Source organism: Oncorhynchus clarkii, chromosome 20, assembly GCF_045791955.1.
Source record: "Oncorhynchus clarkii lewisi isolate Uvic-CL-2024 chromosome 20, UVic_Ocla_1.0, whole genome shotgun sequence".
NCBI lineage: Eukaryota > Metazoa > Chordata > Actinopteri > Salmoniformes > Salmonidae > Oncorhynchus > Oncorhynchus clarkii.
Window position 1 is genome coordinate 26,718,243 of NC_092166.1, and position 22,619 is coordinate 26,740,861.

At 43.5% G+C, this 22,619-nt stretch overlaps 1 pseudogene; it reads right to left on the minus strand.

Moving 5' to 3' along the window:
* Positions 1-20,002: 20,002 nt before the first annotated feature.
* LOC139377039 (uncharacterized) lies at positions 20,003-22,324 on the minus strand (annotated as a pseudogene).
* Between the last annotated feature and the right edge of the window lie 295 nt (positions 22,325-22,619).

Consider the following 22,619-nt stretch of genomic DNA (forward strand, 5'->3'; position numbering starts at 1 on the left):
CATTGTGTCTCACCACCCACCACCCGCCAACTCCTCTTTTACGCTACTGCTACTCTCTGTTCATCATATATGCATTGTCACTTTAACCATATCTACATGTACATACTACCTCAATCAGCCTGACTAACCGGTGTCTCTATGTAGCCTCGCTACTTTTATAGCCTCGCTACTGTATGTAGCCTGTTTTTTTACTGTTGTTTTATTTCTTTACTTACCTATTGTTCAGCTAATACCTTTTTTGCACTATTGGTTAGAGCCTGTAAGTAAACATTTCACTGTAAGGTCTACTACACCAGTTGTATTTGGCACACGTGACAAATAAACTTTGATTTGATTTGATATAGTTCAAATGTCACACTCCATGTGAACCCAAAATATAAACTTGTTTTTCTCCAGTGTTTGTAAACATTTTAAATGTAAACCAACACTATATAGCCTCATAACATGGTTGAAACAAACATTTTGATATCATGGATGGTCCTTACTTACATCCATAGCTCTGTCTATTAAACTGAGAGTGGTTACATTTCTCCAGGCCCATCACTCAGCTTTTTACCAAAACAGAAGCGTCGTCACCGTTTTGTTATTGTTTCATCTGTGGATTTGCCCTTTAAACAGCTGCATATTATCAAGATAAAGTGTCACAAACAAAAAGGTAAACAAGAGGCCTATAGCAAATGAAACATATGGCATTCATTTTCACATGTAAATAGCACTTATCAGTAGTGCTCAAAGCCTGCCGTTCCATGAGCGTAGCATTTATTTTCCAACTCAAATAAATGAGCCCAATCAGTCCTCCATGACAACAAAGTCATAAACAACAGAGTAGGGCTGGCTAATACGTTCTTATGATTGCGGTTTTGCTTAGGTAAAACAATTTGGATAATCTATACTTCTACATTTGAAAGTCCTATTCTTGTAAAATCAAGGGGTATAACATTTATAGGTGGAATTCTGATAGACTTTGGTTTTTACATAAAGATAGAATTTAATCAGATTATTTTATGTAGTAAAAAGCTATGGGTTAGAAGAAGCCAAAATAACAAACCCATAAAGTAAAATTGAACATCTATATATGGCCAGCTATGTAAACTTGAACATTGATTTATCCTGCAATAGATGTCGTTCAATTGGTAACATACATTTTGTCTTCTTCTAATGCCGCTTAAGGGGAAAGTAATCTAAAAGTAACTTAATGTAATCAGATTACGTTACTGTGTTTGAATAATCCAAAAGTTACATTACTGATGACAATTCTTGACAGGTGACTAGTAACTTTAACGTTTTACATTTGGAAAGTAACCTAACCAAAGCATGGGTGTACCATACCACCCCCCAACCCCCCCCATAAGTTGTAGATGTGTCTTGTAGAATTTGAATGCTGAGTAAAAGGTCTTTCCCAATTCCTACATCAATATCAACATGTCTTTCAGTCAGAGGACTCCATGACCAAAGCCTCTCTCCTGTCATCCATCAGGAGAAAAATTAGGTACAGTTGATGAGTTACACATGTACATAAAGGGTGGTGTTATCTTGTCCGTATATACAGTTTATCTGTAGATGTCTATAATTTCTCTTTTTTTGTGGTAGCACTATTTCACTGAGTCAAATTCCTGTACATGCAAATATATTTGGCGAATAAAGTTGATTCTGACTCTGATATTGCTAGACACTTGTGATGTCCTGTCTTATTAATAATCACATTTAGTCTCTTCTAAGGTGTGTGCCAGTGCCGGTAGATCAGCTCCAGGTCCACCTCGTCACAGATATTGGTCATGAAAGAGCCTGACTTACAGATCCGACCCAGCTCCTATCACGGCCAACGAGACGGAGGGAAGCCAACAGTAAATACACAGTTGAACATAGCCAATCAGAGATTATTATTCACAGCTAATTATGATGTGCCATCATTGCCCTGACTGGTTGGCATTACTCACTCGGGCCCAGGAGTAGTTCATTGGCAAATTGGAAGGGGGCACCTCCTTTCAGCATACACGACACACATATACACAGCACTGATTACATTATCAATAGTGGTTAGGTGAATTCCAGGACAGATATTATTTTGACCATTGACCAGTTCAAAAGTGACTAACCCGATTCAATTGCCCTCAATTACTCTGAACCTGGACAGGTCTGGCCACTGACTCAGCCTTCTGTAACAGCTGGTGATATGATAGTGGGGTTCCCTCAATGCTGCTGAATAACAAATCCACCATTTTTTTTTTTACATTACCTGTGAATTAAATAAAATATAAGGCATCATCCCTCCTGCTGGCCGTGGAGGAGAGGAGGGAGGGAGGGAGGGAGGGAGGGAGGGAGTGAGTGAGTGAGTGAGGGAGGGAGGGAGGGAGGGAGGGAGGGAGGGAGGGAGGGAGGGAGGGAGGGAGGGAGGGAGGGAGGGAGGGAGGGAGGGAGGGAGGGAAAGGTCAGGACTATCTTTTGCCTGGTGACTGCATGGCGGGACACACACACTCTATGACCAATCCCATTAGGTCTGATCTCCTCCAAGGTCCTGGCCTCCAATCAGACAATTACATATCAATATCTCCCTTAATGGGTTTACCACAATGTATTACCTGGCACCATATCCCTGTCACTAAGGTTTACCACAATGTATTACCTGGTACCATATCCCTGTCCCTAAGGTTTACCACAATGTATTACCTGGCACCATATCCCTGTCCCTAAGTTTACCACAATGTATTACCTGGTACCATATCCCTGTCCCTAAGTTTACCACAATGTATTACCTGGCACCATATCCCTGTCCCTAAGTTTACCACAATGTATTACCTGGCACCATATCCCTGTCCCTAAGGTTTGCCACAATGTATTACCTGGCACCATATCCCTGTCCCTAGGTTTACCACAATGTATTACCTGGTACCATATCCCTGTCCCTAGGTTTACCACAATGTATTACCTGGCACCATATCCCTGTCCCTAAGGTTTACCACAATGTATTACCTGGCACCATATCCCTGTCCCTAAGGTTTACCACAATGTATTACCTGGCACCATATCCCTGTCCCTAAGTTTACCACAATGTATTACCTGGCACCATATCCCTGTCCCTAAGGTTTGCCACAATGTATTACCTGGTACCATATCCCTGTCCCTAAGTTTACCACAATGTATTACCTGGTACCATATCCCTGTCCCTAAGGTTTACCACAATGTATTACCTGGCACCATATCCCTGTCCCTAAGGTTTACCACAATGTATTACCTGGCACCATATCCCTGTCCCTAAGTTTACCACAATGTATTACCTGGCACCATATCCCTGTCCCTAAGTTTACCACAATGTATTACCTGGCACAAGCATTTTGATACACCCGCAATAACATCTACTAAATATGTGTATGCGGCCAGTAAAACTGTGATTTGCCCCCGAATTCAACAGGTGTAAACTTCACTGTGAAATGTTTACTTTACCCAACAATGCAGAGTTAAAAAGTATGACAATTTTCAAATAAAAATGTTAAATAGTAACACAATAAATAAAAATGATGAGACTATATCCTAGGAGTACCGGTACAAACTCAGTGTGCAGGGGTAGGAGGTACAGTAGTCGAGGTAATATGTAGGTAGGAGTAGGTAGGAGTAAAGTGACTAGGCAGTCAGGATAGATAATAAACAGAGTAGCAGCAGCATATGTGAAGAGTGTGAAAGTGTGTGTGTGTGTGTTGGAGTGTCAGTGTAAATATGCCTGAGTGTGTGGATAGAGTCCAGAGAGTGTGCATAAAGTCAGTGTAAATATGCCTGATTGTGTGGATAGAGTCCGGGAGAGTGTGCATAAATGTCAGTGTAAATATGCCTGAGTGTGTGGATAGAGTCCAGAGAGTGTGCATAGAGTCAGTGTAAATATGCCTGAGTGTGTGGATAGAGTCCAGAGAGTGTGCATAGAGTCAGTGTAAATATGCCTGATTGTGTGGATAGAGTCCGGGAGAGTGTGCATAAATGTCAGTGTAAATATGCCTGAGTGTGTGGATAGAGTCCAGAGAGTGTGCATAGAGTCAGTGTAAATATGCCTGAGTGTGTGGATAGAGTCCAGAGAGTGTGCATAGAGTCAGTGTAAATATGCCTGAGTGTGTGGATAGAGTCCAGAGAGTGTGCATAAATGTCAGTGTAAATATGCCTGAGTGTGTGGATAGAGTCCAGAGAGTGTGCATAGAGTCAGTGTAAATATGCCTGAGTGTGTGGATAGAGTCCAGAGAGTGTGCATAGAGTCAGTGTAAATATGCCTGAGTGTGTGGATAGAGTCCAGCGAGTGTGCATAGAGTCAGTGTAAATATGCCTGAGTGTGTGGATAGAGTCCAGAGAGTGTGCATAGAGTCAGTGTAAATATGCCTGAGTGTGTGGATAGAGTCCAGAGAGTGTGCATAGAGTCAGTGTAAATATGCCTGAGTGTGTGGATAGAGTCCAGAGAGTGTGCATAGAGTCAGTGTAAGAGAGTCGGTGCAAAAAGGGTCAATGCAATAATCCGGGTAGCCATTTAATGAACTGTTCAGCAGTCTTATGGCTTGGGGGTAGAAGCTGTTTAGGTGCCTTTTGGTCCTGTTCTTATGAACAGGGACATTGGTGGTCTCCATGGAACATGATGGGATGACAGACTGGGATAAGATGATGTTGAAAATGTCCGTGGTCTGCGCATGCTCTGAGAACGCACCTTGGTATTCCTAGGGCTGTGGCAGTCATTACATTTTGTCAGCAAGTCAATTTCAAGCAAATAACTGCCGGTGTCACTGTAATTGACCATTAATTAACATAAACACATATAGCATCTCCTGGCTTCAACGCATAGCCTACAAGCCACTGATGCAGACCTTTGGAACATCTACATTTTAAAAGTCTAATAAATCCGTTATTTATTTTAGACAGGTCTAAGAAACATGAACAGAATAGCATACTGAGTTGTCCTTATGTTAGGCCCTGATATGGCTATGCCATATGGCTGGGGGGGGGGTACACTAGTTCATTTAGCAGATTTGCTTACAATTCTGTGGCATTGTTTTTTATTATTTCATAGTATAAATAATATAATTGAACATAGCTGAATAAAATAGAAAGCATGATTTCTCCAAACGATTTCCAAGGAAGTGCGCACATGCGCTATTCTGTGTTGAGCGATTAACAAAGAAACAGGTTCTCCTATATGCTTAATTTAGAGTTATTTAAGCAAGTAATTAAGTTATTTAAGCTTTACAAATGTTGGGCTATATGTTTAGAGTTTTAGGGCGGTAGTCTGATGTGACTCAAATGATAGTTTGAAAAAAGTTGCATGAAAGGCATGAGCTCTGATTTGTTTTTTTTTTGTGCAGACTGCACGCTCTTCATCAGTCTCTCATTCACAATTTGACAAGCCCTTTATAGTTTTTCTCACCAGGCCTCACCCGGCAGCATCGCCCTTGTGTGGCCGTAATGCCCCCTAAAAAATCCATGGCCGTTGTGCCCTTGGGCTGAATACAATCATTATAATTCCCTTGTCCCAGCTGCCGTGCGCTGAAGCAGCTCTCACTCGCATGGATATCTCAATTCTTATTAGCCAATGCCAGTCACGTGATTGGTCCATCTAACAGATATCGTAGCTAAGAAGTAGGCTACAAGTGAAGAGAGACACATCGGGGACGTAACTGCACACATCCCTCTTATGGAATTCCGAGGTGCATATTGAAGATGTTAGAAGAACTGTCCACCTTTACCCTACTTTTCCTCAGCCAACAAGATGAATAGGCCTAACTAACAGCAAAAACACTAGCCTATGTCAATATACTATCCCCCATGTACAAAAGTTAACCTATTCTATTGGTCAACTTGTGCTTCTGTGCAAGAAATAAATATTCCAAAATATACTTTGGAACAGTTGTAGGATGCGATCACAGGAGGTTGGTGGCACGTTAATTGGGGAGGATGGGCTTGTGGTAATGGCTGGAGCAGAATCAGTGGAATGATATCAAATACATCAAACACATGGTTTTCATGTGTCTGATGCCATTCCGTTCGCTCCGTTCCAGACATTATTATGAGCCGTCCTCCCCTCAGCAGCCTCCACTGGATGCGATAGATCCCAAATACATACAACCACTCGCATCAAAACAACTTTTAAAAGCAATGAGGCTGATGCAACAGATCAGAGTGTTTAGCTTAAAATGTTGATAAACTATTAGGCTATTTCTTCACATGATAAGCGCAGCAATGTGCACACGGCATAAGCGTGAATGTTCCTCAATGCAATCAATTAGCGGGAAAAACACTGTTCTTAAAAGTGACCGGCAAATGCAATTGTGCATGTCATGCTTTATTATAAAGGTGCCTTTTTATGGTGAAAATGATCTTCCCAAAACTCAAGCGCCGCCTATGTATGCCAGTTAGGCTCTACACCAGTTGTAAATCAGATTAATGTGCTTAATTTTAAAAAGTTATTTGGCCATTTTAGTTATGATACAAACCTTATCAAAACATATAGGCCTATGGACTACATATAGGCCTATGGGCTAGGCTACATGAGGTGTGCGACTATGATTTGGAAAAAGTCGCATAAAAAGGCATGCGATGTTTCTTGATGCACCCATCCCGTTAGCGGGATCATTTTCATCAACACCCGCTGAATTGCAGCGCACCAAATTAAATTACTAAACATATTTAATTTCCATGAAATCACAAGTGCAATATAGCAAAACACAGCTTAGCTTGTTGTTAGTCCACCTGGCGTGTGAGATTTCAATACAGCATAACAAGCGTTTATGTAAGAACATCTCTTTCAGTAGACAAAATATTACAAACAGCCAAGTAGATTGGTCACGAAAGTCAGAAAAGCAATAGATTAAATCGCTTACCTTTGATGATCTTCGGATGTTTTCACTCACGAGACTCCCAGTTCCACAATAAAGATAATTTTTATATCCAAAATACCTCCATTTGTTTGGCGCGTTATGTTCAGAAATCCACAGACTCGAGCGGTCACAACATCGCAAACGAAAATTCCAAATAGTATCCGTAATGTCCACAGAAACATGTCAAAAAATGTTTTTAATCAATCCTCAGGTTGTTTTTAAAATATATAATCGATAATATATCAACCGGGACTGTCGGTTTTTCAATAGGAGAGGGAGAGACAATGGCTGCCCCACTCTGTTGCGCAAACTCTGCGAACACCCAGCTATCCACTGACGCAATGTTATTGTTCTCGCTCATTTTTCTAAATAAAAGCCTGAAACTATGTCTAAAGACTGTTGGCACCTTGAGGAAGCCATAGGAAAAGGAATCTGGTTGATATCCCTTTAAATGGCGGCAAGGCATCCAATGGAACAGAGAGCTTTCAGGAAAAACAGTACTTCCTGGTTTGATTTTCCTCAGGTTTTCGCCTGCAATATCAGTTCTGTTATACTCAGACAATATTTTGACAGTTTTGGAAAGTGTTTTCTATCTTAATCTGACAATTATATGCATATTCTAGTTTCTGGGCCTGAGAAATAGGCAGTTTCAAATGGGTACGTTTTTTAGCAAAAAACGAAAATCCTGCCCCCTACACTCAAGAAGCTAAACTGCATACGTTAGGCATCATTCACAATTGATTATTCTTAATTTAATGTTGTCTTTAAATATACTAAATAATGTATGAGTGAAATTAGTTTTGATTTAGAATGGACCATTATCATGCACCTGTCTTGAAACAGGGAAATGGAAAAATATAATTATGTAATCTACGAATTCGCTTAAATAGCGAATGGAGGAAGCTTTTCCCGTGGTTTATTTTCATGCCAGCCAGGTAGGCTCTACTCCTGTTATAAAGCAAAGCAATGTGCTTAATATTAGCAAAGTTGATAAATAAATATAGTAGGCCTAGCCTATAGAAAGCTAATGGGAGCCTCCTCAAAACCATTTTCTTACGCAATTGCACAGCCTATAGAAATGTTGTGCAACATGAGCTCATATGTTTTCATGAAGTGTTAGATTTGATTTTCAGAGGGATTAGAGATTCAGTGGAGTGCTGAGTACCGGGTTGTTAGCAAGTTTGGTAGGCTACTAATGAGCATCAGCATCATCAGAGCTTGGAGAACCCCAGTTACCATGAGTCACGTGGAATTTGACTGCTGTCATGACACATGACTGCCGGTGTGGCTGTAATACAGTCACAGTGACAGCCCTAGGTATTCTGTCTGGCCTAGCGGCCTTGAAACTGTTAACCTGTTTAAAAGTCTTACATCGGCCACGGAGAGTGAGTTCACACAGTCGTCAGGGACAGCAGGGGCCCGCATGCCTTGCTCAGTGTTGTTTGCCTCTAAGTGAGCATAGAAGGCATTCAGCTCGTCTGGGAGATTTGTGTCAATGGGCAACTTACAGCTGAGTTTCCCTTTGTTTTCTGTAACAGTCTGCAAACCCTGCCACATCTGACAAGCGGTGGACCCGGTATAGTACATTTCTATCTTAGTCCTATATTGACCTTCTCCATGTTCGATGGCTCGTCAGAGGTCATAGTGGGGCTTTCTTGTAAGCATCCATGTCCTGTTCCTTGAAAGTGGTTGCTGTAGCCTTTAGCCCGGTGCAGATACTGCCTGCAATCCATGGCTTTTGCTGAGGTTACATATGTACGGTTACCTTGGGGACAATGTCGTCAATGGACTAATTGAAGAAGCCCGTGACTAATGTGGTAACCTCCTCAATGTATTCGGATGAATCCCTGAACATATTCTAGTCTGTGCTAGAGAAGCAGTCTTGTAGCTTAGTGTCCGCTTCGTCGGACCATTTCCGTATTGAGCACTTCACCAAATCAAATCAAATTTATTTATATAGCCCTTCATACATCAGCTGATATCTCAAAGTGCTGTACAGAAACCCAGCCTAAAACCCCAAACAGCAAGCAATGCAGGCGTTGAAGCACGTTGGCTAGGAAAAACTCCCTAGAAAGGCCAAAACCTAGGAAGAAACCTAGAGAGGAACCAGGCTATGAGGGGTGGCCAGTCCTCTTCTGGCTGTGCTGGGTGGAGATTACAACAGAACATGGCCAAGATGTTCAAATGTTCATAAATGACCAGCATTGTCAAATAATAGGTAGCACGTCCGGTGAACAGGTCAGGATTCCATAGCCGCAGGCAGAACAGTTGAAACTGGAGCAGCAGCATGGCCAGGTGGACCGGGGACAGCACGGAGTCATCATGCCATGTAGTCCTGAGGCACCGTCCTACGGCTCAGGTCCTCCGAGAGAGAAAGAAAGAGAGAAAGAGAGAATTAGAGAGAGCATACTTAAATTCACACAGGACACCGGATAAGACAGGAGAAGTACTCCAGATATAACAAACTGACCCTAGCCCCCCGACACATAAACTACTGCAGCATAAATACTGGATGCTGAGACAGGAGGGGTCAGGAGACACTGTGGCCCCATCCGATGATACCCCCGGACAGGGCCAAACAGGAAGGATATAACCCCACCCACTTTGCCAAAGCAGAGCCCCCACACCACTGGAGGGATATCTTCAACCACCAACTTACCATCCTGAGACAAGGCCGAGTACATCCCACAAAGATCTCCGCCACGACACAACCCAAGGGGGGGCGCCAACCCAGACAGGACGATCACATCAGTGATTCAACCCACTCAAGTGACGCACCCCTCCTAGGGACGGCATGAAAGAGCACCAGTAAGCCAGTGACTCAGCCCCTGTAATAGGGTTAGAGGCAGAGAATCCCAGTGGAAAGAGGGGAACCGGCCAGGCAGAGACAGCAAGGGTGGTTTGTTGCTCCAGAGCCTTTCCGTTCACCTTCACACTCCTGGGCCAGACTACACTCAATCATATGACCCACTGAAGAGATGAGTCTTCAGTAAAGACTTAAAGGTTGAGACCGAGTTTGCGTCTCTCACATGGGTAGGCAGACCATTCCATAAAAATGGAGCTCTATATGAGAAAGTCCTCCAGAGTGATAGTGCCTCTTGTGGCGCAGGAGACAGCTCGTTGAGTGCCTGATTAGTGCCGTTCTTGTTTTGTGGTGGGATGTAGATTGCAGTGATGATACAAGTGTTGCCAGAAGTGTTTTTCAGGGATTGAACAATGCCACCTGAAGTGGACTCTTAATGACAATGACGGCCATTTGTTCAATGCTATTAGATGGCGATCCTGATAGGGTCGTTGCTTTTGGGCAATGGGCATTGCATCTTGTCGGCTGTACTAGTGTGTCATCTATATCACAGGATGTAAACTAGGTGAGAGAAATCTCTTTATTTCGGGGACATGAGTCAACGGAGAATGTTCAGATAACCTCATTAACCTTGATTAGGTACTGTACAACAGTCCATCTCTCCTATGACCCAGTCGGTCACGCTGACAAAAAAAAATCTTCAATGTTCACAGCAGCATTTGGAAGTAGGCCCATACTGCACACAAGGTGGGAAAGGACAAAGAGTAAACGTATGTGTTATGACAAATGGCACTACTCTAAGCCAAGAACATAATGACAAAGCAATAAAATAAAACAAAACACATACATAATGTGAAAAATATCTAATCCGGGGGTGTGTTTTGAGCATCTGTTTTTGAATTGAAAGGAAGGTAATTAAACGTTTGAGTGTGTACAAAATGGTGATAGGCGGGTTCCTGACCCATGCAGAACGGTTCTCATGGTTCTCTGTTAAGTGATAGATGAGAACACTCGCTGGGAGGTAGATTAATCACTAAAGCCTTCCTTATTATGTTTCATTTGCTAGCTATGCAGGGCAACAAAACCATGAAGCCGTTTGTTTTCTTTAGTGAGCCAACCTGCTTAGTTTTAACAGGACTAACTGAGGGTAGTCCCTCAGTAAAACAGACCTCATATTTATATGTTGAAGTGAGTGTGGAGAGAGTGGGGGTATGAGGGCGGAGGGTGTGCTTGTGTGTGTATGTGTGAGCAGGTGCTTGCATTCATATGTTGGTGCGTGTTTGTGTTCTCCTGCATGTGTGTCTGTAGGTAGCCTACATATGTGTCTGGCGCTGTGAAGTTCCTCTACCATTCTTTTACTCTGCCTCACGGCAGCATCCCCAGTAGGATACATGTGTTGCTTCCTCTCACCAGACACTTTGCAATCCCGCCAGCAGTCCAGGCTTTGCTGAGATCTCCTGCCTGCTTGGGAGGGATGAGGAGTGTGATGTTATTTAACAGCTCATTTAGCAGTCAAGTAAAGGACGTTTACCTCAGAGGTGTAATGGCCTCTGGGACTGGATGTGCAGTCGAACACCCACTGTTCAGCATCTTACTGCTCTACATGTGCTGGGGATTGGTAGAAAAGATACAACATTAAAAAGACATCACAACTGACAAGAAACTGCATGTTTCTGTGTACCATTTTTGTATTAATCTTCGCATATCCATATTGCTAATAATGCTTGTGGTAAATGAAATGCTTTTAAGTGTCTGGAAATACATTACATGACCAAAGGTATTTGGACACCTGCTCCTCGAACATCTCATTCCAAAATCATGGGCATTAATATGGTTGGTCCCTCCTTTGCTGCTATAACAGCCTCCAATGTTCTGGGAAAGCTTTCCACTAGATGTTGTAACATTGCTGCGGGGACTTGCTTCCATTCAGCACAAGAGCATTAGTGAGGTCGGGAAATTATGTTGGGCGATTAGACCTGACTCGCAGTTAGCGTTCCAATTCATCCCAAAGGTTTTTGATGGGGTTGTGGTCAGGGCTCTGTGCAAACTATTTCTGTATGAACCTTGATTTGTGCACAGGGATATTGTCATGCTGAACTGTTGTCACAAATAATACCCTAGAATGTCATTGTATGCTGTAGCATTAAGATTTCCCTTCACTGGAACTAAGGGGCCTAGCCCAAATTATGAAAATCAGCCCCAGACCATTCTTCCTCCTCCACCAAACTTTACAGTTGGCACTATGCATTGGGGCAGGTAGCGTTCTCCTGGCATCCGCCATCCCAGATTCGCCTGTCGGACTGCCAGATGGTGAAGCGTGATTCATCCCTCCAGAGAACGCCTTTCCACCGCTCCAGAGTCCAATGGCGGCAAGCTTTGCACCACTAAAGCCAATGCCTGGCCAACGCTCGGCTGCTCAGCCATGGAAACCCATTTCATGAAGCTCCTGATGAACAGTTATTGTGCTGACGTTGCTTCCAGAGGCAGTTTAGAACTCTGTAGTGAGTGTTGCATCCGAGGACAGACATTTTTTACACGCTACATGCTTCAGCACTTGGCACTCAATTTCTGTGAGCTTGTGTGGCCTACCATTTCGCGGCTGAGCCGTTGTTGCTCCTAGACCACATATGTCAGAGTCAAGGCCCGCGGGCCACATCCGGCCCCGCAAGAAGGTTTTTTACGGCCCCTGGGATGATCTTGATTTATTATTAGAACCGGCCCGCAGCAAGCCGGCAGCCCGCAGATCTTTTACACGCACCAATACTACATTTCCCACAATGCAAAGGTGACGCACCGAGCAGTAGGCTGCTTCATTTCAATATTTATTGGCACAGCAGTCGTCAGCATCACAGTAAAATTAACTTTCAGATACCCATCAAAAATGGCAAAACGGAAGGTGGATACTGAGAACCGGGGGTTTCAAACAAGGTGGGAGTCGGAGTATATGTTCACGAAGGTAGCTGGAAAACCTGTGTGTCTTCTGTGTGGAGAAAGTGTGGCGGTACTGAAAGAGTATAATCTGAGACGATATTATGAAACGAAACACGCGGACACACACGCGGACGCAACTGTCAAGGCCAGTTTTATTTTGGCAGAAGAGATCGCTAAATCAGCCCGGCCATTTACGGAGGGGGATTTCATCAAAAACTGCATGATTAAAGTTTGTGACGAAGTTTGCCCAGAAAAAAGGCAACTCTTTTTAAATGTGAGTCTGAGCAGAAACACCATTGCCGAGAGAGTAGACCAGTTGTCCATCAATCTAAAAGAGCAGCTTGTGAAAAAGGGAAAAGATTTTATTGCATATTCCTTGGCTGTGGATGAGAGCACCGACATTTCTGACATTGCCCAGTTGTCAATTTTCATCCGCGGAGTGGACTCCAACCTAAGCGTGACAGAGGAGTTTTTGGCTTTACGTCCTATGCATGGCACAACTACGGGGCATGATTTGTATGAAGAGGTGTCAAGATGTGTAAATGAGATGGAGCTGCCTTGGGAAAAACTCGTGGGTTTGACAACCGACGGAGCACCTGCGATGTGTGGACACAGGAGCGGACTGGTGGCGAAGATACGGGAAAAGATGCAAGAGGAAAACGCGACAGGTGAGCTGACAGCTTATCATTGTATCATACACCAGGAAGCGTTGTGCGGTAAAGCCTTGAAAATGGAGCATGTAATGAGCATCATCACGCGCACAGTTAACTTTATCAGAGACAAAGGTTTGAATCACCGCCAGTTCAAGGCATTTCTGACGGAGTTAGAAACGGAGCATGGTGATTTGCCTTATCACACAGAGGTGCGATGGCTAAGCCAGGGAAAGGTGCTTCAAAGATGTTTCGAGCTTCGTGAGGAGATTTGTCTGTTCTTGGACAGCAAAGGGAAAGACACAACACAACTCCGAGACGAAATGTTTCTGTGTGAAATGGCTTTTCTGTGTGACATTACGAGTCATCTGAATGCAATAAACTTGCAGCTGCAGGGTCGGGATCGTGTCATCTCTGATATGTACAGTACAGTGAAGGCATTTAAAACCAAACTGACTCTGTGGGAGACGCAGATGCGGAAAGAAAATTTGAGCCACTTTCCCAGCTGCCAGACCATGAAAGAGAAGCTCTCTACCAGTGCGTTCCCGAGCACACAGTTGGCTGATAAAATAGGTATGCTTGCCGCTGACTTTCGACGCCGATTTGCTGACTTTGAAGCACAAAAAAGCAGGTTGGAACTGCTCGGTAACCCATTTGCTGTTGACGTGGAAAGCTCACCACCAAACCTCCAAATGGAGTTGATTGACCTCCAATGCAATGATGCACTGAGGGCAAAATATGCGGCAGTGGGTGCTGCGGAGTTCGCCCGTTTCCTCCCCGGCACAATGCCCCAGCTGCGCATCCAGGCTGCTCAAACGTTGTCTATGTTTGGCAGCACATACCTGTGTGAACAACTGTTTTCTTTGATGAACCTGAACAAAACATCACACAGAAGTCGACTTACTGCTGAACACCTCCACTCAATTCTGAGGATTTCTTCAGCTCAGAGCCTTACCCCGAACATTGATGAACTTGTGGAAAAGATGGGACACCACCAAGTATCACCCTCAACCTCAAACAAGTGAACATTACTGTGCAATCACATATTTAGAGTTTTTACTCAGTTCAAGTTTAAAAGTTAAAATTTAATATTTGTTTTCACTGCATGTTACTTCTCCTTAAACAAAGTGTTGTTTTTGATTAATAGATTTTTGCACTTTATTTTTTTGTATTTCAATCCAATTATATTTTAAAAATATTTCAGTTGAGTGGATGATAGAAAATTGCTATTATTGTTTTTTCTTTGAAGTAAATTTAGCCCACTTTTGCTAAAATAGAAAATATAGTCTACTGATGGTGCCTTGAATACCGGTTTCTTTCATTTAATGTTCATGTTATGGGGATATTTATATAAAGGAAATTTGTCTTTTGTGTCTGTTGAAAATTAAAGATTACTGACAGAGCCATAAGAAAATATTGCTTTATTTATCTGATCATATTGTAATATATTTGTTAGGTTTTCAGTAGGTTCAATTAGGTTCACTAGACTATATGCGTCATTTAAAAAATTTTCAATGAACATTCGAACAGTCCGGCCCTCGTCTTGTAGCTGATTTTTTTATTTGGCCCTCCGTCCATTTGACTTTGACACCCCTGTCCTAGACCTTTCCACTTCACAATAACAGCACTTACAGTTGACCTGGGCAGCTTTAGAAAGAAATTTGGCAAACTGACTTGTTGGAAAGCTGGCATTCTATGACGGTGCCACGTTGAAAGTCACTGAGCTCTTCAGTAAGTCCATTCTACTGCCAATGTTTGTCTATGGAGATTGACATGGATGCGTGCTCAATTTTATACACCTGTCATCAACGGGTGTGGCTGAAGTAGCCAAATCCATAATTTTAAGGGGTGTCCACATACTTTTGTATATATAGTGTATGTGGGTGAAAGATTTACCTTTTGAGAAATGTATGTGCAATTAAAAACTGCTTAGTCAAATCCTCACTTGAGATACTAACTCTGACTTTCCCGTTAATCATGTTTTTTTTAAATGAAATACTTGCAGAGTTACTTGCTTGGATCTCAAGTTACCGTAAAATACAGTATGTCGCAATGTTGCCAGCTTAACTTTTCATTTTGGAATATAGGAGATGAACTGCCAAGTTGCCTCTGGAATGTACTAGATAAACTACAGTACCTTAATAAATCCACCTCCCCCTACCGCACAATCACACTCGCACCCCACACAAAGCACAAAATGTCAGCACGTCACATCAAACTCACACACGCTGCCAAATATGGCCAAGAGTATGTGTGTGTCTTGTGCTGTCCACACACATAACAGAAAGCTATGTGTAAATCCTCTTGTGTAAAACGTCTGACATAGTCATGATGGCTGGTCTAAAAATAGCTACTTTGTCTCTGTTCCCTTTTTTTCTTTATTTTTGTCCTCCTCTCCTCCAGAAAGGAGGACTGTTGACTTTACATGCTGCATGAGCATGGCCTCGCAGATTGGAGCCTGCTCAACTTGATCCTCTTTTTTTTTTCTCCCACTGCCTGACAATTGTCCTGACAACCGAAGCAGAATTCTCTCACAGGAAGAGGAGAGACACAGGGATGGAGGCATGCTGCAAAAAGGCACCATGACTGTCCTCCCCCATCCTCCTTCACTCCTCTGTAATGTCCCTGCTTCCCCCGTAACCACGCCCTCCCTCCCTACCCCTCCCTCCTGGCTGGACTTACCAGAACAGGGTTTGTCATCTGTGATAAAGTACCCACAATCTGGGAAGGCTCTGGATGGTTATTACATTAGGTCAGTGCGTTCTAATGAAGAAGGTCCTGCGGACCATGTCATCGCCACTAGGCATCAGGGGAGAAGAAGCAGAACCGTATTACTCCCTCACACTCAACATCAACCACAAACTCTCTCAAACACATACACACACACACACACACACACACACACAAACACACACACACACATATACAAATATGCAATCCCTTAAACAGAAGAAAGCATGGACACCCCCACCTCCACACACACACACACACACGCACACACACACACAAACAGGACAGGAACCCTAAACATATAAACAATTATCCACGTCTGCTTCGAAAGGCACACGGCTCTGTCTGATTCTATTTATTTGATTGCTACATAGAATTAGTTGGAATCTTTTCGGCATGTGTTTGCTTGAGCGTGACGCAATATGAACGGCATGTGTGTCTGTATGTGAACACGCTCTGATAGACACATTTTTTCTATAGTGTTAGACATTTAGAGTTCCAGTTTGCAAAGTATCCACCCCCCCACCCCCATCCCATCCCTTTGTGACAGTAAACTATGGTTAAATGGTTGGCTGAAAGCAAACATACCATAACTACCAGAAACTCCATGTACTCCATAATACAAATTGTTCATTTTCAAGGTCATAAAAAGCCCAATGAACTCTGCGGATCTTTTCTAAGAAGGACATTTCTCTGCGTCAGAATGATCACTGCTCAGGTGTCTGGTGAAAAAAAAACATCAGCTGCCAACTCACCTGAGGGCCACAATTAGCGTTGAGCAGCTGCTGTGCTTTTTGTGCCGCGACGACTGAACACGCTGCGGACACCATGGACACAGCCTGTCAGCCACGGCTACATCAAACACACGAACGGACACACACACACACACACACACACACACACACACACACACACACACACACACACACACACACACAGACAGACATGAAGGCTGTCCTCCTTCCATTTCCACATCATTGTGCTGACCAGCTGGACATCGTCTACACACTGATAGGTCCCCAACTCAAATAGCTTGTTGACCCCCTGTAGAGAACAGACAGACTGTGGGCCCTGGGTAACGCTGTGGTCAGTACAGCATCAATGGCCCCGGTGGCACATATAATGAGAGACACTGGCTGTGTGTATGATCTGAATCAGAGAGAACCACTTATTTCTTTTCCCATGCTAGATCTACTGAGCTGTATGGGCAGAGACTAGTGTTTTAATGATTATTAGAAGAGTCAGAGAAGGGCTGGACAGATGGTCTTTTTTTAGAGGGATTCCTGATTAGGAACAGCTGTCACATGTTAAAGACGAAGCTACCTTAAATGATGCAACACACTCCTCCCATCCTTCAAAACCGACTCTCATATAAATTGGCGTGGAAAGCCTCTGCATTCAGCAATGATATATGTACTGTATTTATTTGATTTGATTAACTTTTAGTTATTTACTGGAACCCAATTGATACCCGTGTCTCAATTACAATGGTGCCCCGAGGACAAAAAAATGACATCAACACAGCAACCATATCTCATTTTTTTGAACTACAAGACAGCTTTAAGTGCATTATGTCACACTTCAGTGTGCAACTCATTTAACAACCGAGTTTTAAACTTCCCTATTGGCACCAAGGAATGCAAGTGCAATTTGTTTTGTAAGGTATTCTAGAAGTGTGTTGCATTAAAACTAAAAGCGGCTTTACCAAACTTTTTGGGGACAAGCGGGACCTCAAGAGTCAACGAACAGGGAAGTGAGGCACAGTATGTGGGAAGCTTGTGGAGCAAAGCTTTGTAAACAAGTAGGGAGTATTGAAGTGATGTGCAGGACTTTAGTGAGGCCTAGCTGACCTTCTGATATAGGATGCAGTGATGAGTATTAAAACTATCATCTGTAATAAAGTGCAGGGAGCTATGCTGCCCTACTAAGCAAAAAGGCCGTAACTGTTCATTTGGTCCAAAATGTCATTTTTGCTACTTTAAATACATGCTTAATCATGTGGACAAGCATCCTGCCTCTATTGTTTTGTGTTTCGGAGAAAATGGGGGTCATGCTAGCAGTAACAGCAAAATGTTACTGTGAAACCAGGTAACTGAACTTTCAACCTGCCATTGGCTGCCGTTATGGCCTTTTACCTTGGTATCATATCGTTTTTCTGATAGTGATACAATACAACCTGTATGACACTGACTGACAGCTACACACAGATACATTGCTAATCTAGGGACACAACATCATGGCACAGCATTCCCAGGGGAGCATGATGGTTGAACTTGCTCTGAAACACCGACACCCAGGCACTGGTAAGAACTAGTTAGCTAAGTAGACCTAGCTAGCTAACTAGCTATTGAGCATAAACTACCAATGCTACCGGCTCCCATAACATGAGATCTGCAGTTGATACTAACTTCAATCTATTAGCCCTGTAATTAATTATATTCTGAAATTTCATCTTATGGTTTCTTTGAATCAGTACACCACACACATGATTTCTAGCCAGTGACAGCCACCGAGCTAGAACTGACATACCCCTACCAAAATGTAAAACCTACCTTGTGCTACCTGCTCCAATAAGAGGCGATCAGCAATTTATACCAGCTTCAATCTATTATACCTAAAATGAATTTAATCCCTATTATTTGATGGTGGCGTATGTAATTAGCACAACAAGTTTTTGCATGCCAAATGTGTGCTCAATGTGTCTGCTGTGGTGCCATCATTACATGAATGAGGGAAAAAACTGTTCCGTCAAAATGACTTCCACCAATCCCTGTGAGCTACAGTGGGGCAAAAAAGTGTTTAGTCAGCCACCAATTGTGCAAGTTCTCCCACTTGAAAAGATGAGAGAGGCCTGTAATTTTCATCATAGGTACACTTCAACTATGACAGACAAAAATCCAGAAATTCACATTGTAGGATTTTTAATGAATTTAATTTGCAAATTATGGTGGAAAATAAGTATTTGGTCACCTACAAACAAGAAAGATGTTTGGCTCTCACAGACCTGTAACTTCTTCTTTAAGAGGCTCCTCTGTCCTTCACTCGTTACCTGTATTAATGGCACCTGTTTGAACTTGTTATCAGTATAAAAGACACCTGTCCACAACCTCAAACAGTCACACTCCAAACTCCATTATGGCCAAGACAAAAGAGCTGTCAAAGGACACCAGAAACAAAATTGTAGACCTGCACCAGGCTGGGGAGACTGAATCTGCAATAGGTAAGCAGCTTGGTTTGAAGAAATCAACTGTGGGAGCAATTATTAGGAAATGGAAGACATACAAGACCACTGATAATCTCCCTCGATCTGGGGCTCCATGCAAGATCTCACCCCGTGGGGTCAAAATGATCACAAGAACAGTGAGCAAAAATCACAGAACCACATGGGGGGACCTAGTGAATGACCTCCAGAGAGCTGGGACCAAAGTAACAAAGCCTACCATCAGTAACACACTACGCCGCCAGGGACTCAAATCCTGCAGTGCCAGATGTGTCCCCCTGCTTAAGCCAGTACATGTCCAGGCCCGTCTGAAGTTTGCTAGAGAGCATTTGGATGATCCAGAAGAAGATTGGGAGAATGTCATATGGTCAGATGAAACCAAAATATAACTTTTTGGTAAAAACTCAACTCATCGTGTTTGGAGGACAAATAATGGTGAGTTGCATCCAAAGAACACCATACCCACTTTAATAAGTGTATTGTAAGTTGGTGATAGTATATTTATAATATACTAAAAGGCTGAAAAAGCAATTACACTTTTACATTTTAGTCATTTAGCAGAAGCTCTTATCCAGAGCGACTTACAGTTAGTGCACTCGTCTTAAGATAGCCAGGTGGGACAACCACATAATATAGGCATAGAAAGTAAAATGTTCCTCAATAACGTAGCTGTTAGTAGAGTCAGAGCTAGAAGGTGGGGTGGGGTGGGGTGGGGTGGGGGTGGGGTGGGGTGGGGGGGTCAAGTGCAGGTGCAGATTAAGTGTGAGATGAAGAGGATTATTTAAGATACTGTTTGAAGAGATATAGTTTCAAATGTTTTCAGATGTTTTCAGAAGATGGGCAAGGATTCTGCTGTTCTAGCTTCAGGGGGAAGCTGGTTGCACCTCTGCCAGTACAGAAAAATGTTTGAACGCGGCTGAGTGGGAGCTGCCCTCCCATTGGGGTGGGAGGGCCAAGAGACCTGAGGTGGCAGAATAGTGTGCTCTGATTGGGGTGTAGGGTTTGAGCATAGCCTGAAGGTAGGGAGGAGGAGCGGGGCGACATGAGAGAACTTGGGAAGGTTGAAAACCAGGCAGGCTGCTTCATTCTGGATAAGTTATAAGGGTTTGATGGCATAAGTGGGGAGCCCATCAAACAGCGAGTTGCAGTAGTCCAGAAGGGAGAGGACAAGTGCCTGGATTAGGACCTGCGCCACTTCCTGTGTGAGGTAGGGTCGTACTTTATGGATGTTGTAGAGCATGAACCTGCAGGAATGGGTCACTGTTTTGATGTTTGCAGAGAACGACAGGGTGTTGTCCAGGGTCACGCCAACGTTTTTTGCACTCTGGGAGGGTGACACAGTGGAGGTGTCATCCGTGATGGAGAGGTCTTTGAGCGGGCAGGCCTTCTACGGGAGGAAGAGCAGTTCTGTCTTGTCCAGGTTGATCTTGAGGTGGGCCGACATCCAAGTTTATATATCTGCCAGGCACGCAGATATGCGTGTCGCTACTTGGGTGTCAGAAGGGGGTAAGGAGAAAAGTTGTTAATTGTCATCCGCATAGCAATGATAGTAGAGACCATGTGAGGATATGACCGAGCTGAGTGACTTGGTGTATAGAGAGAAAATGAGAGGGCCTAGAACCGAGCCCTGAGGGACACCAGTAGTGAGAGTATGTGGTGCAGAAACATATCCTCTCCACATCACTTGGTAGGAGCGACCAGCCAATTAGTATGCAATACAAGATTGTGCATAGCCTTAGATGCCCAGACGTGAGAGGGTGGAGAGGAGGTCTGATGGTTCATGGCGTCAAAGGCAGCGAATAGATCTAGGATAATGAGAACAGAGGAGAGAGAGTCAGCTTTGGCAGTGCGGAGAGCGTCCGTGGCACAGAGAAGAGCAGTCTCGGTTGAGTGACCCGTCTTGAAGCCTGACTGGCTAGCGTCAAAACGCTAATTCTGATAGCAATAAAGAGAAAGTTGATCAATGACAGCATGCTCAAGTGTTTTGGAAAGAGAAGAAAGACGAGTTACAGGTCTATATTTTTGACGTCAGATGAGTTGAGTGTTGGTTTCTTGAGGAAGGGAGCAACTCGGGCCATCTTGAAGTCAGAGGGGACGCAGCCAGTAGTCAGGGATGAGTTGATGAAGGAAGTGAGGAATGGGGGAAGGTCTCCAGAGATGGTCTGGAGAAAGGAGGAGGGGATGAGGTCGAGCAGGCAGGTTGTCGGGCAGCCAGACCTCACTAGTCGTAGGATGCCATCTGGAGAGAGAGGGGAGAAAGAGGTCAAGGAATAGGGTAGTTCTGTGTGAGTGAGACCAGTGGACTCAATAGGCTGAGTGAATGAGTAGAGGATGTCGTAAACCTTTTTTTCAAAGGTATTGATAAATTTTTCCGCAGAGAGGGAGGAGGGAGGGGGAGGGGGTGGAGGTTTAAGTCATGTGGAGAAGGTGCAAAAGAGTTTCCTAGGGTTAGAGGCAGAAGCTTGACATTTAGAGTGGTAAAAAGTGGATTTAGCAGCAGATACTGAGGAAGAGAAGGTAGAGAGTAGGGAGTGAAAGGATGATAGGTCCTCCAGAATTTAATTTAAGTTTTCCTCCATTTTCGCTGCACCTTGCCCTGTTCTGCAAGATGTGTTGCCTGCCTTGTGAGTGGGAGGGGACGGGGAAAGGGTGAGGTCAAAAGAGTTGGAAAGAAGGCAGACGTCGGGGAGGTTGAAGTTGCCAAGTACGAAGATGCGGTGAGCCATCGTCAGGAAATGAGCTTATCAAGTTGGAACTCTCCAAGGGCACCTGGTGGGTGATAGATGACAATAATGTTAAGCTTGAGTGGACAAGTGACAGTGACAGCATGGAATTAAAATGAGGAGATGGACAGGTGAGAGAGGGAGAAAAGAGAAAATCTCCACTTAGGAGAAATGAGTAGACTTGTGCCACCACCACAACAACAAGATGCTCTCGGACTATGAGAGAAAACATATTCAGATGAAGAAAAAGCAGCTGGAATAGCAGTGTTCTCTGGGGTGATCCATGTCTCCGTCAGGGCCAAAAAGTAAAGGGACTGAAGGGCAGCATAGGCTGAAATGAACTCAATGTTCTTAACTGCAGATCAGCAGTTCCAAACACTGCCGGAGACCCAGAATTCCACAAGGGCTGTGCGCGCAGGGTACACTAAATTAGAAGGGTTGCAGCCAAGGATTGGGGAGCATCAATTTGATCATCTGTAAATATCTAGGTAAGACACTCAAGTGAGAGAGTGGTGTGAAGCCATCTTTGTTTCGGCGACGGTCACAGTTTTGTGACAGAAGTGCCACTGACACAACTTTTAATAAGTGTTTTGAAGTGTGATGATAGCGTTCTTATGGTATACTAAAACACTGAAAAAAGAATGGATATAAAGTAAACTTTTAATAAGTGTGTTGAAGTGTAATGATATTATATTTATAGTACACTTAAGATATACTAGAAAA